The sequence below is a fragment of the Gasterosteus aculeatus genome, chromosome 5 (assembly GCF_964276395.1).
Source record: "Gasterosteus aculeatus chromosome 5, fGasAcu3.hap1.1, whole genome shotgun sequence".
Classification (NCBI taxonomy): domain Eukaryota; kingdom Metazoa; phylum Chordata; class Actinopteri; order Perciformes; family Gasterosteidae; genus Gasterosteus; species Gasterosteus aculeatus.
Window position 1 is genome coordinate 14,095,450 of NC_135692.1, and position 15,586 is coordinate 14,111,035.

The following is a 15,586-nucleotide window of genomic DNA, read 5'->3' on the forward strand; positions in this document are numbered from 1 at the left end:
TAAAAAAGGTACAGTATGTGCTACTACATGCTCAAAGTATATTTCTGTCGGTTAGGTCTTCTCTGCTCAAAAATGTTACCTCCAACATCTGTCCTACTTCTCAAATACATCTGGACTTGGTTATTTTTGGTGCGAAGACCTCAGAGATGAAATATGTATATACAGTGGGTATGTAAAGTATTCGTACCCCCTTTAAATGTTTCACGCTTTGTTTCATTGCAGCCATTTGTTAAAATCAAAAAAGTTAATTTTATTGCTCATTAAGTTAAACTCAGCACCCCATCTTGACAAAAAAAACAAATGTAGAAATGTTTGCAAATTTATTAAAAAAGAAACTGAAATATGACATGGTCATAAGTATTCAGACCCTTTGCTCAGTATTGAGTAGAAGCTCCCCTTTGAGCTATTACAGCCATGAGTCTTCTTGGGAATGATGCAACAAGTTTTTCATACCTGGATTTGGGGATCCTCTGCCATTCTTTCTTGCAGATCCTCTTTCACTGAAAAGAGGCTGCCGTCGGGGCACTCTGCCATAAAGCCCCGACTGGTGGAGGGCTGCAGTGATAGTTGATAATTTTGTGAAACTTTCTCCCATCTCCCTACTGCATCTCTAGAGCGCAGCCACAATGATCTTTGGGTTCTTCTTTACCTCGCTCACCAAGGCTCACCGCCCACGATTGCTCAGTTTGGCTGGACGGCCAGCTCTAGGAAGAGTTTGGGTTGTCCCAAACCTCTTCTATTTAAGGACTATGGAGGCCACTGTGCTCTTAGGAACCTTGAGTGCTGCATAAATTCTTTTGTAACTTTGGCCAGATCTGTGCCTTGCCACAATTCTGTGTCTGTGCTCCTTGGGCATTTCCTTTGACCTCATGATTCTCATTTGATCTGGTGTTATATAGACATGTGTGTGCCTTTCCTAATCAAGTCCATAAGTTTAATTAAACAGCAGGACTCCAATGAAGGAGTAGAACCATCTTAAGGAGGATCAGAAGAAATGGACAGCATGTGAGTTAAATATGAGAGTCAGAGCAAAGTGTCTGAACACTTATGACCATGTGGTATTTCAGTTTCTTTTTTAATAAATTCGGATCATTTCTACATTTGTTTTCTTCTGTCAAGATGAACAATGAACTCCCCAACAGGCAAAGCACCAACACCTGATCTCTGGCACTAAACTACGGTTTGGAAGCTTGGCAATCATACCACTTCTTCATTCGTGGCCAGAAGAAATGGTGCAAATTCCAGTCATGGGTTTTCTGTACTTCCAAATGTCCTGATCCATCATGACCAAGTTTTAATGGAGTGACCACCCAAAAAATGGGATCTCCAACAACATCTTCAGCCTGAGGCACCCACTTCCTTAGCAAAATATCATCCTGAAGGAAGCACCCGGAGAGATGCTTCACTTAATCGTCTGACAGCACCACTCTTCCAAGGATGGATCAACTCTGTTCCCTCTGCAGCTCTCCACGAGACACGGACAAAGAAATCAGGTAAATCCAGTGTCAGCAGGGGGACATTGTGGTTTCTGTAAATTATTGGTTTTGCATTTTAGCATGGCTTGTTTTTACATTTTAGCGTGGCTTGTTTTATTACATTTTAGCGTGGCTTGTTTTATAACCTTTTAGCATGGCTTGTTTTTACATTTCAGCGTGGTTTGTTTTATTACATTTTTGCATGGTTTGTTTGATTACATTTTTTTACATATTAACCCACCTTTTAGTAAATTACATGCACCTGGAGGGACTAATCAATTACAGAGAGCCCTGGCCAACCACATTACACAATGAAAGGACCTCCCCTCTCCAATTAACACAGCTGCTATAAAGGCCCCAGAGCAGGAAAAGGCCAGAGCGCAGGGGAGCCACAGGAAGGAAGCCACGGGCAGGAAGCCACGGGCAGGAGAAGCCACGGGAAATCGAGCGAGAGGGCGGCCAGACAACGGACGAGCAGGCAGGGTGCAACGGGGAGAGGAACGAAACGGACTGGACACCTCACCCAGGAAAGGAACGGAACCGGAAACAACAAGAAGAAAGGGCAAGACCGACCAGCAGCAGTGGCTGGTCGAATTCTTAAATCCTTTTAGTACCTTGTTCCAAATGGACTTTTAATATTGTAGTTATTTATGGGTTTTTAGTTAATAATAAAATCCTCCTTTTAAACCACGCTTTTAAGTCTTGTGATCCATGCTGTTCTTCCTCTGGTGAACAAGAACCTGTTCTATGGAGACCTAGACTCCGCAACTAGGTGGCGTTGCTGGTACCTTTTTATAAATGTAATCTTATTTTTTATTAGATTTTAATTCCCCCGCCTCACAAGGCTGACAAGGGAACTTTTCTGGCGTCGCTGGCAGGACCGGATTGGAGAACAGCTGCGGTGATTTAAGACAAAAAAGACTTTGAAGATGATGATGCCTGTGTTTCCTGGTGCCCCGTGGCTGCCTAAATTTAAAGGGCCCGGTGAAGATGTAAAATACAGTGATTGGAAGGAACAGATTCAAGGACTGTTAAGTTCCCAAGAATTAACAGAAGCTGGGAAGGCAGCTATTGTGTTGGGAGCCTTAGCAGGTGAGGCAAAACGCCAGGTCAGCGTCCTTGAAGACAGTGAGCGAGACCAGGGTAGGAAGATTTTTCTCTACCTAGACACTCTCTATGGCGATAGAACCCCAACCCCGGTTTTAAGATCAAAGTTCTTCGGTTGTAAACAGAAACCTGGAGAGTCTGTACCCTCGTTCATATTACGGTTGAGAGAGTTGTTTTGCATGTTGCGGCGGAATGATCCAAGCAACGCCCCCTCTGACACGGTGCTACGAGACCAGTTGTTGCTTGGGCTAAACGAAGGCCCAATGGCTCAGGCGCTGAAGGTGTATGCGCGCCGTAACCCAGACGAAGACTTTGCTGCACTTCGACAAGAAGCACTACTGCTGGACTCAGAACACGGATACACACAGCCGGAGGTAACATGCTTTTCTGTGAACGACTCTCATGCCTCCCCTGCTTTGTTACAGAAGGAAAGTTGGAGAGACACGCTGGAGCGAGAGATCATGGAAGATGTGAAATCCCAGATGCAAGGACTCACCCAAGAATTAATAAAGGAAATTAAACCACTACTTCAACCAGTCAATGCTCCCCCACAGCCCCTGACACAACATAGTGAGCGGTCGCGACCGGCGTCCGGTGTTAACGACTGGGATGAACAAGGTAGGCCAATCTGTCGCCAATGTAGACAAGCGGGACATATAGCCAGGTATTGTAGGAGGCCTGCTTCCCGGGTGGCTTTAAACTAGCTGTCCCTGCTGCTGAGGTCCAAGGGGCAGGGGTTGCTGATGCACTACACGACTCAAGGGCCACGGAAGCCTTTATTGGGCAATGCCCAACTATAGGAGTAACGATTGAAGGGGTTGAGTTGCAAGGACTGTTGGATACGGGGTCTCAGGTTACATTAATGCAGCAGAGTTTATTTGAGCAGCATTTTTCCAAAGCTAAGCTTGGGAAGACCCCTGTAGTTTTCCAGTTAAGGGCAGCCAACGGCCTGGAGATCCCATACACTAGCTACGCAGTGTTTGATCTGGAAGTGGAAGGCATCAAAATACCTGGACGAGGAGTCGTGATTATTAAAGATAAACACTGCACCCACCCGCTCCTCATAGGTATGAATGTTGTGACCGCCTGCTGGGAAATACTCTTTCAACGACCTGGAAGGCCAGTTTCCACTCCACAGCAGCTGAAGAACCAGAGAGTTTGGCGGGATGCTTTTGCTACCTGTCAACGTATCGAGGCCACCATGACAGAAGACGGATTCTTGGGAAACGTGCGGCCAGCTACTCGCCAAAATATCCGAGTCCCACCAAAGAGTGAGCTGCTGGTGTGGGGCCGTGCTCGGATGGGCCCGCGAGGAACAGACTACTGTGCCCTGATGGAAGCACTACCTGAAACCAACAATGTTGGCGTAGCTAGGACACTAGCAGTGGTAAGAAATGGGAGAATCCCTGTTCGTGTCTGTAACCCATATCCCTACACCTTGTCAATAGGGCGGAACCAGAAATTGGGTAAGCTGTACCACGTTGATGAAGCTGATGTGCGTGGATCTTGTGACCTTACCCTATCTCTGAAAGACAATTGCGTTGTTGAAGTGGCTTTGGTAGATGCAACAGGCAACCACAAGGGACAGGAGCTGCCTGAAGAGGTAAAGAACCTGACTAACCGACCTGATCTCTCTAAACAGCAACAGGAGGAGCTATGCACCCTGCTGCTCAAGTGGAAGGACGCGTTTGCTAACCATGATGAAGACTTTGGTCGGACAGACCTGGTACAACACCGTATCCATACGGGTGATGCAGCGCCCATCAGAGAAAGGTACCGACCTCTTCCGCCTCTGATGTATAAGGAAATGAAGGGCCTACTTGTAGAAATGCTTGAGAAGGGGGTAATCAGAGAAAGTTGTAGCCCATGGGCTGCGCCCATAGTTCTGGTGAAGAAGAAGGACGGTAACTGGAGGTTCTGTGTCGACTATAGGAAACTCAATGCCGTAACCCATAAAGATGCCTTTCCCCTTCCAAGAATCGAAGAGACTCTAACAAACCTGACCCGAGCTGAGTGGTTTTCTACCCTTGACCTGGCTAGTGGCTATTGGCAGGTTGAGATGGACCCCCAAGACCGAGAGAAAACTGCCTTTACAACCCCACTTGGACTATTTGAGTTTGAGCGCATGCCTTTTGGCCTCTGTAATGCACCAGCAACATTTCAGCGCCTAATGCAACAGTGTTTAAGTGGCCAAATGGCGGAGTCCCTATTGGTGTATTTGGACGACATCATAATATACTCACCTGATTTTTCCTCTCACCTACAGCATTTGGATGAGGTGATCCAAAGATTGTTGCGGCATGGCCTGAAACTGCGATTGGACAAGTGTAAACTTCTCCAACAAGAAGTAAAGTTTTTGGGCCATGTGGTGGATCATTCTGGGGTAAGACCTGACCCCGATAAAATCTCGTCTGTATCAAACTGGCCTGTCCCGTCCACGATAAGGCAAGTGAGGGCCTTCCTAGGGTTAGCTGGATACTACAGACGCTTTGTATCTGGATTTGCCAAAATTGCACGTCCCCTGAACAACTTGTTGACAGGCATTCCAGCAAATAAAAAGTCTGAGACTCGAAGAGTGCAATGGTCCTCTGAGTGTCAAGCAGCTTTCGATGCCCTAAAGAGGGCTTTGACACAAACCCCTGTTCTGGCATATGCTGACTACACACTTCCTTTCATTGTCTACACCGACGCAAGCAACCAGGGGTTGGGAGCAGTGTTAGCCCAAGCCCAGGAGGGAAGGGAACGTGTAATAGCGTACGCCAGCCGAAGTCTACATCCAACCGAGAAGAATGATGCTAACTACAGTTCGTTTAAACTAGAGCTTCTGGCTCTAAAGTGGGCGGTGACTGAGAAATTCAGAGACTACCTGACTGGAACGCAGTTCACAGTATATACCGACAATAACCCTGTTGCTCACCTGCAGACGGCTCGCCTGGGTGCTGTGGAACAACGCTGGGTCGCTCAGCTGGCTTCTTTCAACTACGACGTCAAGTACCGCCCAGGTAAAAGCAATGCTAATGCAGATGCTCTGTCCAGGTTTCCAGTTGACCCCATCCCTGCCAGGGTTGCAGACCAGGAGTGTGAGACAGGAACAGGCGTGACCACGGCAGCCATCGAGCTAAACCCTAGAAGTGAGGACAGTGAGTGGGCTAGCAGTGAATGGGAAGATGCACAAGCCAGTGATCCTGACATACAAGTGGCTAAGAGGTATGTAGAAAACCAGACTCTACCGACGGGACCAGAACGCCGAGCCTTGTCCTGTAGAGCACAGAGATTGTTGCAACAGCGGAAAAGACTTCAAGTTGAAAACAAAGTGTTGTGCCGTAAGGTTACCGATCAGCATACCCATGAAGTATGCTTCCAGGTGGTGTGTCCAAGCTCAAGGTGCGAAGAGGTCTGGAAAAAGGTCCATGAAGCTGCTGCCCATGCTGGTGGGGATCGGACCCTGGCCCGGATACGACAGCATTTCTATTGGCCTGACATGGAGCAAGAGGTACGCCATTTCCATTTGGGTTGTGTTACCTGCAGCCTCCAGAGGAAAAGAGTAGAGCCTAGGGCCCCTCTTAATCCGATAGCTGTGTCATACCCTCTTGAGGTTGTGGGGCTAGACTTCTTGTCCTTAGGTCGGCCAACAGACCGTATTCAAAACATCCTTGTGGCCACGGATTTATTTACACGCTACTCTTGGGCCATCCCCACACATGACCAAACGGCTCAGACAACAGTAAAAGCTCTGTGGACTCATGTAATACAGCCTTTTGGCTGTCCAGCTCGGTTCCATTCTGACCGGGGACCAAATTTTGAGTCTGCATTGATGAAACAGCTCTGTGATACTTATGGTATAACTAAAAGCCGCACAACGCCGTACCATCCTGCAGGAAACGGTGGGGCAGAACGCTTCAACCAGACCTTGTTAAACATGCTCCGCTCTCTAGAAACAGAAGCAAAACCGTTGGCCAGAATACTTGCTTGAGTTGGTACATGCTTACAATAATACAATACACAGTGCAACCAGCTACACTCCCTCCTTTCTTATGTTTGGGAGGCTTCTGAGGCTTCCTGTGCATGTGGGACTTGGTGTCGGTCCCCAGCAACTACGCCATGACATTGGTGGTTGGATACTAGACCACCAACAGAGACTTTCACTAGCGTATTGTATAGCTAGACAGAAAATGGATAACGCAGCCTCCCAAAGCAAACAACACTATGACAAAAGGGCTAAAGCTACGCCACTCTTACCCGGAGAGAGTGTATGGGTACGCAACAGAAATCGACGAGGTCAAGGAAAATTGTGTACTTGGTGGGACCCTGAACAATTTGTTATTGTTGAACTAGTGGGCAATACAGGGTTGGTGTATAGGATAAAACCTGAGAAGGGGGGCCGTGAAAGAACTGTACATAGAAATGCTTTAAAAGTCTGCTTAGCTCCTCCAATAGACCCCAACCCACGGACCAATGGGCCCGCAGCGGAGACACACTGGCTCCAAGGTACAGCGTTCTATGGGTTTGCTCCAGCCCCAGTGATGGTCCCGGCGCAGGAGCAAGGACCAGAAGTAGCGCCACGACGCTCAAACAGGACTAACCTCGGCCAGCCACCTGCTCGTTATAGGGAAATTTAGGTATTCATGTTGCAGGGACTGCCAACATTAAAGAGTGGAGGGATGTCAGCAGGGGGACATTGTGGTTTCTGTAAATTATTGGTTTTGCATTTTAGCATGGCTTGTTTTTACATTTTAGCGTGGCTTGTTTTATTACATTTTAGCGTGGCTTGTTTTATAACCTTTTAGCATGGCTTGTTTTTACATTTTAGCGTGGTTTGTTTTATTACATTTTTGCATGTTTTTTTTGAGTACATTTTTTTACATATTAACCCACCTTTTAGTAAATTACATGCACCTGGAGGGACTAATCAATTACAGAGAGCCCTGGCCAACCACATTACACAATGAAAGGACCTCCCCTCTCCAATTAACACAGCTGCTATAAAGGCCCCAGAGCAGGAAAAGGCCAGAGCGCAGGGGAGCCACAGGAAGGAAGCCACGGGCAGGAAGCCACGGGCAGGAGAAGCCACGGGAAATCGAGCGAGAGGGCGGCCAGACAACGGACGAGCAGGCAGGGTGCAACGGGGAGAGGAACGAAACGGACTGGACACCTCACCCAGGAAAGGAACGGAACCGGAAACAACAAGAAGAAAGGGCAAGACCGACCAGCAGCAGTGGCTGGTCGAATTCTTAAATCCTTTTAGTACCTTGTTCCAAATGGACTTTTAATATTGTAGTTATTTATGGGTTTTTAGTTAATAATAAAATCCTCCTTTTAAACCACGCTTTTAAGTCTTGTGATCCATGCTGTTCTTCCTCTGGTGAACAAGAACCTGTTCTATGGAGACCTAGACTCCGCAACTAGGTGGCGTTGCTGGTACCTTTTTATAAATGTAATCTTATTTTTTATTAGATTTTAATTCCCCCGCCTCACAAGGCTGACAAGGGTACCTTGTCCTCCATGTACCTATCTAACCCCTTTGACTCACGACCAACTGACTCCAGGAAAAAGCACAGCATTCTCATCAGGCTGTGCTGACACCAAGGGTGGGACAATTTAAGGAGGAGGCATATTTGCCCAAACACATACCAGCCAACTCATTGCCGAAAATCAAATCAACCCCTGCCACTGGTAACGCTGGTCTCACCCCAACAGGCACTTCACCTTGCACGAAGGCACAGTCTAGATTCAGCCTATGCACCGGGACAGGCAAGACCCTCAACCCCATTCCTCGCAGCAGAATTTTATCTCCTGTATCTATCTATTCTGAAAATGGAAAAATGGAGTCCTGTAGACAGCATCTGTATCCCAGGCACTTTAATATCACTACCAGTGTGCATTAAGAACCCCTCCGAGACAAAAGGCTGATAGGACATCAAGGCCACCAGCCATACCAGATTCTGCATGACCATCTTGCCACACTGGCCCCCCAACAGCACCAGGAACACTCACAGCCAGCGCAGAAGAATTTACCACCCAGTCCCCAGCATGTCAGGTGGTGCCCGAGGCAATTTATCCGGAAACTCTCCAAATGAACAGATGACTTAACACCATATTTCTGCACCGACTGCCACTCAGATTCACCGAGCCGGCTTTTATGAATTAGAATTACTCATCAGGCAATCCCAGTGGTAGTTGTAACTCCACGCTCAGTAAGGTACTGTACGTGGCAACACAACTAGTTCCCTCACAAACTCCACGTGAGACTGGTTGACCTTTTCCCCTGTTCTGCTGCAGATTCGCTTCAGGACTCATGCCTTTAGTACCGCATCCATGACAGGTTTAGAAGTCATATCATCAGAAGTCGCATATGCCGCAATTAACAAATTAACAATTAACAAAGTAAGTTCATTTCAACAGGTTTCGTTAAGTTTAGCCGCTAGCAAGACATCTCGTTAGCGACGTTAGTAAGCTTGTTGTGATCGCTACAGAGCTGCCAACTTTTAACAAAACCTTGCAGTGAGATTTTGTCGGGGTTGAATGCTACGGGGGGGGGGGGTGAACATTACATGGAGCAAATAGGGTTACAGATGCGTCATTTTCTGTCGGCGAGGTTGGAGATGAATCAGCGCAGATTTATTTTTTGCATCAGAAATTGGAGTGTGGCGTGAGTGTGTGTGAAAACATGCGAAAGCGTGTGTCACACGGAGAAACCGTGAGAGTTAGCATCCCTGCAGCTATGTTGGCTAGCTTGACAATAACCTTCCTAACAGTCAAACATCAAGCGAGTGCAACACAAGACATGAAAGACGGCAAATAAGTTACTGAACAGTCCAGAAGAAATATAAACATGCAAAAGAACCTACAATTTCACTCATGCGGGCCTATATGATCATGAGGTCAGAATGCACACAAAATTGTACCAAATAATATACACTTGATGCAATAGGCTCCATGCTGGTGGAGCCTGAGGGTGGATCTTGACCTAATTATTTCTATTTTTAGTTAAGGAAAAATAATTATTCCATGAATTAAGATAAAATATGAATGTGAGAATATCAAATATATGCAAGTAAATTAAGCGTTGTTTATAAATTGAGCAGGAACAAGCTGGTAAAAAAGGGAACCTTACAGATTTATTACGATTATAGATGAATATTCTAGTATTGTATCGTAAGTATTGGGTATCAAAGTCATAATTTTGGTGGACAACCATAGAGACAATATGCCTCCAAACTAATGTGAAAGTCCCTCTACCTACTGCCGGCCCAAACTAATCTACCTCACTGACCCTAGTCTTCATGCAGATTAGCAGGAGGCTTTTTAAACACTGAAACCAGTAGCACGGTCAGTTTCGGGGACACAGCTCTGGCGTGTCCCCGAAACAAATACTCCAGCCACACACCACCCAAAAACAAAAAAGCCTCCCCCCAAAAAATGACGCAATCCAAAAGACCAAGTACTGTATTTTACCTATCCATGTAAGCTTGCGTGTCAGACAAAACCACAGTTTCTTTGTGACAACTAACAGCCTTAAACCAGTCAAATTTGGACACACAAGCCCCCACTTGTCATGATGCGGGCCGCACAAAAATACAAACCAAGCAAATAGTCGGAATGTTCTTACCGAACGCTGCTACAGTTTCGCGTCAGTAGTTTCAGTGATGGAGGTTTGTTCATACATAGAACGTGTGTGTTGTTTAAGCACAAACGATACTACAACTATCACTAGCAAATAGTAAAACTAGGTGTCTCAAGGCAGAGAGAGAGAGAGAGCGCACCTGAGACCAGAGGGCCTTTTATCAGAGTGCACTGGCACACGAAACCCATGTGTTGCCAGTGCTGCTGATTACTTCAGGTGATCCCAATCCCCTGACGACCCTCTGCCACACCCACTTGCAGGTGCACCAGCCAGAGGCGGTGAGGGTCGTCACACTAATGGACAGCTGTGACATTTTCTTCAAACATTCCTGGTCCCCAGAGGATAAATTCCTCCGACATTTTATGAAACCCTGCCTTAGACTCCATCGCCATTAACAAGTGAACTAGTGAAATGTAATGAAAACTACTGCATGGATCCAAAAGGGACTAGACTATTGTATGGAAAACAATGAAATTTGTTTGTTTTTCTTCTAAAGACTAAATGTAAAAATGACGAATCACTTTAGAAAGCGTGTATTTCGTGTAAAGCTGTTGTTTAATTGTTAATATCATTTTAAACATAACACTACACACATTTGATCATCTTTGAGGCAGAATCCCACTGCGTGGAACATGTTGGAAGTAGCGACTCTTCCTGCTGTCCTTGTGCACTTTTCGGTGCTGTCAACTCTCCATCATTTGGCGGCTGTGTTTTTGACTCCAGTGCCATTAACAAGTGGACATTTGGGCCTCAAGTAAAATGTTACAACAATGACTGTGGATTGTAAAGCCCTGTAATGCAGATATCCAAGGGGACTAGACTATTGGATGGAAGACAACGGATGAATTGTAAGTACTTTGATGATCCAACTTAGAATGCAGTGTGAACACACAAAACGTCAGTTTATGTCCATGACCATCGACCTTTATGATCTCCGATGCTCTGTGGGTTAGCTCTTTTCCATAACTTTATGGTTTGCAAACCGGCCACCGACGTCGGTTCATGACGTGGAATGATGTACGAACACTTAAAACCGCTCCCACAGGTGTTTCAAACTTTAGTCGAGGCTACAAGACGCAGCTGCACATCAGTAAAAACCTTCACTACAAATCCTCACGAAAAAGGTAGAGTAGGTATGTGTTTATTATTAACTAAAACCAATACACAGTCAATGTGTTCTTGTAACTTCCTCTTGCATTCTTTAAAATACTATATTTGTGTCTTGCAGGTGTTGAAACTACCACTCTGCTCAATAATGTTGACTGGTTTGCGTCTTCATTCCCCGCATCTGTCCAATAACTCTCCCACATCTGGATTTAACATGTATGGTTGTGAAGCGTATGAAGAGGGCCAATACGTTTGGCTTTTTTTTATGATGCTGTTCTTTGTTTTGGGATTTCCTGCATCTATTGCCATCCTGTGGCAGATGTTTAAGGCTCACTGGGGAGGAAGTCTCTTCACACCAAATGATTTTTTCATACTGAATGTCTCCATCATGGACGCTGTCTTCTTGTTCTTCATCCCTTTTGGATTAATGAATAATTTTATCTGGATGTATTGGCCTTTTGAAACATTTCTTAATGGTGTCTATGCCTTGAACACATGTGGGAGACCCCTCATGATGGCTTGTATCTGTCTGGACTGTTACCTGGCTGTGGTTCATCCAATAACCTACCACAAGAGGAAAAGTCTGACTCCCAGGGTGGTGATGGCTGGCATTGTTTGGATTTTGACAATTGCCTCTGGAATTATATACTATACTTTTTATCTGTTATTCTACACCATCTTTTCCACTCTCCCATTGATAGTAGCAATGGTGATAATCGCGATCTGTGATTCTCTCATCCTCCATTCACTCATTAAATCTGACCTTCGTAGAAACATCCACCCTCAGAAGCAAAGAGCCATTCACACCATCATCAACAGCCTGGTGATATCAGTCCTGTCTTACCTTCCCCCAGTGCTTCTGATAGTAGTTGTAAAGCCCCAGGTCAGTGAAGATATCTTCATATGTTCTATTGGTTATCCTATGACACTTAATTCCTGTATGGGATCTACTCTCATGTCATTACTCCACCTTAAAAGTCATGGGCAGTTGGATTGTTTCAGGGTTGGATGCTGCAGGGAGTCTTAAGTCATAAATCAGGTGCTGTAGAAGCTTTAAAACATTTTAACTTTCAGAAGTTGAGTTTCAGTCAGCTCTGAAATAACTTACATCCCAACTAAATCATATTATCATTTGCAAATTCAAATCAGGACATATGTTTGTTCAATGGGATTCTTTCCCTGATTAAATTTATATAATGTCATGTTGTACTTGAATGTTGTTGCTTATAATCCACTGAATTACATATTTGCTCAAATTATTTATTTTCCTAAATAAGAAAACTGATAACAATCCTGTTACTTAAAAAGTCTCTATAGTCAAATCTTTACTCTTGAAACAATGCATGTGTGGAACCTGTATATTCAAATGAATGTGGATATTGTGATTAAAAAAGAAACAGTTGAATGTCTTTCAATGTGAACCCGATAATAAAGCCAATGAACTCGGTTTGCTTTGATTATTGAATGTAATGCAAATCAATTCAAATGAACAGCGCATTACACAGGGAAGTTTAGTCTCTTTTCACTGAGCTAACTCACTAAAAGAGGAGTAGTGGGTAACTTTTATCCGGTAACAAGGGTCCACTGCACTGGGCAACCAGTTAGCAGCACAGGCCGTTGATGGGATGACTGGTGTCATTTTCAGCTTCCATCTGGATAGAAAGAAACCTAAAACCTTTCGGCATTAACAGTAATCGTACTGAGCCATCAACGATGGATAGTAAATGAAATGAGTAGAAGCCCTAAACACACAAGTACTGAAAAAATTAATGAAGAAGAAAGTGAGGAAAAATGTGAGCTGGATTAAGTCACAGACTTGTTTTTTCCACGATATATTTACATTTGGTTTCTTTCATTTGGTTCATAATGATCATATTACAAATGTAAATGATGATGGCGGGAAGGTTTATCTTTCGTGCAGTATCACTCATGCAGCTGTGCGAGTTCTAACAAAACAAATTACATAATGTTCTGAAGTATTTTATCAATATAAGGCTGTATATGGCTAACAGAATTCATCAAGACATCAAAACAGGGAAAATTAAGTTGTATTTTGTACTTTCCTCTCATTTAATTTCTCATTGTTATAATTTATTTATATTTTGAATTGCATCTATGAATTCTTTGCAATTTTATCTCACAAGTCCCTTTCTGTTACTATAATATTTTTTGATCATGATACAAGGGAGATAAGAACAAACTTTTATTGATTCACACATATGTACAAAGATAATATGATTCATATAACTTAATCAAGCCCAAAGTCAACAAAATGGATAATATAATGTCCATATAACATATATGATTAATTGACTTTTAGCTCTCGTATACATTTTTTGGTGCAATCAAGCTCTTGCAAATAACAGTTTTCGCACCAAAATATTTTTATCCTCTACCAAGTAGCTGTTTTTGATTATTCATGCAATAGAACTCAGAACACAGCAGTTTGAACCATTAGGGCATTTCTTCCATCTACCATACATCCCAAAAAAATAAGCCACAACCTGCGAGCTTTCCTGGAAACAGATGTTGCTGTTCTACCAGCGAAACACATCAGGACCAAAACCCTCCTGTGACCCGTCACGCCCGACAGCAGGGGGCCTTCACGCCCCCCAGATTCCCCAAGTAGAGCAGAGGCATGATCGCACTCCCTGCAGTCGGGGTTACCAGGATAGGTATCGCCAAAAAACATTCGTACACTTTGTCGTCACTGATGGTCAGATTGCCCGAGACATACGCCAGCACCGGGGGGACGTACGAGATGACGGTCATGACCACGCTGTTGGTGATGATCTGGAGGGCCTTCTTCTTCGCGGGGTGGAGGCCTCCGCCCGCACAGACGGGCCTCTTCAGAGTCCTGAGGATGGAGACGTCGCACGTGACGATGACTGGCAGCGCCACCACGTAAACGACCATGGCCCAGGCGCTGTGGATCAGCTCCTCCGCCGCCACGGCCGCCACTCCCTGGGCCGCCGTGACGGCCCACACGACGGCGGCCATGAGGAACCGCGGGGTCAGACTCTTCTTGGCGTGGTAGGTGACGGGATGGACCACGGCCAGGAAGCAGTCCAGACAGATGCAGGCCGTGAGCAGGGGTCGCCCGGCCAGGTTCAAGGCGTACAGGAAGTTGCTCAACAACTGAACGGCCCTCGCGTGCCACAGGAGGAAGTTGCACAGCCCGAACGGGACGAAAAGCAAGAAGACCAAGTCCATGACGGTGAGGTTGAGCATGAAGAAGTCGTTGGGGGAGAACGGGGTTCCTGCTTTGAGTCTTCTGTACAGCTGCCGGAGGACGAGGACACACGCGGGACACCCGACCAGAGAGAGGAGAGCGCTGAGAGAAGCCCACACCATGATACCCGCCATCATGTCCCCACAGTGTCCCGCCGTTTCCCCCAAAGGCTCGCTGGAGTTGTGGGTTAGATTTTGAGAGCGAGGAAGCACACGGAGAAGCATTTTCTTACCAGCGGTGACACCTCGGGTAGGGAAAGAGAAGACGCAACTCCAAGATTGCTAATTTCCAGGTTTTCTCCTCGACGTTATTTCTAACGAACCACAATTTCCAGCTCACTTGGAGGATATGACCTTTGCTTTGGACAAGACTTGGTAATGAAGCAGCCAATTTGTGTATCAAATGTAAATTGTGATTTGAATATTCAAGTGACATCGAGGATCATCTTCTTCAATCTGAGCTGAGAGGCCAGCTGATTCAAGCTTTTGCAGATCACTTAGTCATTATGATATAATATGCATAGGATTTGGTGAAATGTTTTTCGCTGCCTCATTGTAAAGTTCGAAGTCAAAGGTCAAGGGTCAACCATTACCATGCCACGCTTAAACCTCCGGAAAAACACTTCTGTTGTACTTTACATTTGAATGATTTAACCGAATCGTGACCACGTTGAACGTATTCGTTTAAAGCTCAAATTTCAGTCTTACAACTGAAAATGCGGTTTTACTTTTGGTTCACATGAAAAATGCTGCTTTTGCTTACAGAAAATAACCTGATGCAGAACAAACATGTTTTTGATGCTTCCACTCCTCCTGCACTGTGTCCCAAACAAGGAGGACATTCTCGGTTTTAATTGACCACTTTGCGAAACAACTTGTCTATTTAAATAAATGGTGCTTCCATTGAACAGCCTTAAGATGTAAGAGTGTAAACATGAAGCAGCTTTAATGAAGAGCTGGAAAAAGCTCAGTACCATCAGTGTGAAATGATCTACACATATTATTGCTGTATGTCTTAAGATTGTTCAACGTAGGAAGGCTC

General features: G+C 45.1%; 1 long non-coding RNA gene across 1 annotated transcript; it reads left to right on the forward strand.

Moving 5' to 3' along the window:
• Positions 1-3,649: 3,649 nt before the first annotated feature.
• Positions 3,650-4,986, forward strand: LOC144408021 (uncharacterized). The gene is made up of 3 exons (XR_013467769.1): positions 3,650-3,969; positions 4,225-4,355; positions 4,849-4,986. It is a non-coding gene; the product is annotated as an uncharacterized LOC144408021 (long non-coding RNA).
• Positions 4,987-15,586: the final 10,600 nt, after the last annotated feature.